The 2,001-nt window shown below is 58.3% G+C and overlaps 1 pseudogene; it reads left to right on the plus strand.

Moving 5' to 3' along the window:
• The first annotated feature begins 1,039 nt into the window (after positions 1-1,039).
• On the plus strand, positions 1,040-1,549 carry LOC114615100 (annotated as a pseudogene).
• The last annotated feature ends 452 nt before the right edge of the window (positions 1,550-2,001 follow it).

Below are 2,001 nucleotides of genomic sequence, written 5' to 3' on the forward strand. Positions count from 1 at the left end.
TCTCTCTCTCTCTCTCTCTCTCTCTCTCTCTCTCTCTCTCTCTCTCTGTCTCTCCCTCTCCCTCTCCCTCTCCCTCTCCCTCTCCCTCTCTCTCTCTCTCTCTGTGTGTGTGTGGGTTTTCCCCCCATTTATTTATCTATTTACTTATTTATTTCAAAACAGGGTCTCTATAACTCTAAACGGCCAGGAACTCATTCCGTGGCCATAGACTGGCCAAATTCAGTTTTGAAATGCCTGAGACACATATGCTTGCAAAGTCCTAACGGAAGCTGCTTCAAAGGCAAAAGCACCTACAGCGAAAAGCAATGTAGACTAGAGCTGAACCACCTAATGTGACATTTATCTATCTGGAGTCAGGTGGTAGAAATCCTGAGAGCAAATAAACAGGGGTGTGGGAGGCAGAAAGCGCAGGCCTTTAACTTTTGGGGCGTTTGAGCCCCATGGACGAGGATCTTTGGCAAAAACATAATTTCTTGGACTTTCAGTCTCCTGTCTCACTCTTACGAGCGGGTGGGGGTGGGGTAGGGGGAAAATTGCTGCCAGTCTCAGTTATCCAGTAGGCCTCCCTGGGGGGATAGCGGTGAGGGAAGGGAGCTAGCTAGTCGACCACACAGGGTGGTCTGCACCTCCTCCAAAGCAATCAGCGTGGCTCAGCTCAATTCCTAGTAGTTGGGCGCTCAGAGGTAGCTCGTGCTGGTGCTCTGCACCCGGCGGCGGCGGTGGTTTGTAGCAATTTTGCAGCTGGTGCAAGCTTTTGCGCTCAGAAGAAGCGCAGTGGATGGAGTTGGGGGGACAGTGGGCGTGGCTACGCCGCGTAGCGCCCTCTCCCGCCCACGCAATCCTCGGAAGGTTCTGAAAAGTATCCAAAAGTCCTGCACTAGGCGGGCCAAAAGGAAAAAAAAAAAGGTACAACCCCCCACCCACTCCCCGAGCTCTTCATTTGGACTACAGGTCGAGCTGCGGCGCGCCCGCCTCCTGCACTCCTTCTAGGGAGCTAAGCAGCCGGCTGGGTGGATCCTTGAGCAGGAGACGAAGCTCCATGCCTAACGACGACGCATTCGGCAAGCCCTCTACACCGACGGAGGTTCCTCACGCTCCCGGGGCCCCGCCGCAGGGCAAAGCCGGAGGCTACAGCAAAGCTGCTGGGGTGATGGCCGGAGCGGCTGGGGGCTCCAGCGCGGGGGGAAGCGGAGGTGCCTCGGGCTCCGGGCCGTCGGGCCTGGGCTCTGGAAGCAAGAAGTCCCCGAGGCTGCCGAAATGCGCTCGCTGCAGGAACCACGGCTACGCGTCGCCGCTCAAGGGCCACAAGCGTTTCTGCATGTGGCGGGACTGCCAGTGCAAGAAGTGCAGCCTGATTGCCGAGCGACAGCAGGTGATGGCCGCGCAGGTGAGTGTGGGCTCCCGGGGAACAGGGACGCGGCTCTCCGCGCTACCGTCGAAGTTAAGGGATGGGGACCGCCGACGGACGCCGGCTCGAGCGAGCCGGGGCTTCCAGACGCCGGGGTGGGGGTGGGGCGGCGGTGGAGGGTCGCGGGTTCTATCTGCTTGAATCCTGAGGATTTTTTTTTGGGGGGGGGGTGTTCCCGGCTATGATGCGGGGTTCGGGCTGCACACGCGCACCCTGGCCTTCGGGAGCAGAGTGGCTCCATTAACTCTGCTCAGGGCTCCTTTATTTTGACCCCGTCTTCCATCTGAATTTCGGGGTTCGCCACGCACTTGGGCCCCCACGGTCTTCAAGGGCGCTCTGCGAGTCGAGTCGCGAGATTCCCGAGTCAGAAGACCCCGGGACCAGGAATGTTTGGGCATCGGTGCGAGCGTCCCGAGATTCAGACATTGCTGGCAAACTGGCGGGGTTTGCTCCACTGGGAGGGCTGCCATGATTTTAAACTACCTTCCAAGCTGAAAATTGAGGGGTTCGCTCCTCTGGGAAGAATTCTTATAGCCCCGAACCCCTCGTTACACAAATAGAGAGTTGCGGGGATTTGGGCCCTAGGGTCCCTG

Source organism: Grammomys surdaster, unplaced genomic scaffold (genome assembly GCF_004785775.1).
Source record: "Grammomys surdaster isolate TR1022 unplaced genomic scaffold, NIH_TR_1.0 126568, whole genome shotgun sequence".
NCBI lineage: Eukaryota > Metazoa > Chordata > Mammalia > Rodentia > Muridae > Grammomys > Grammomys surdaster.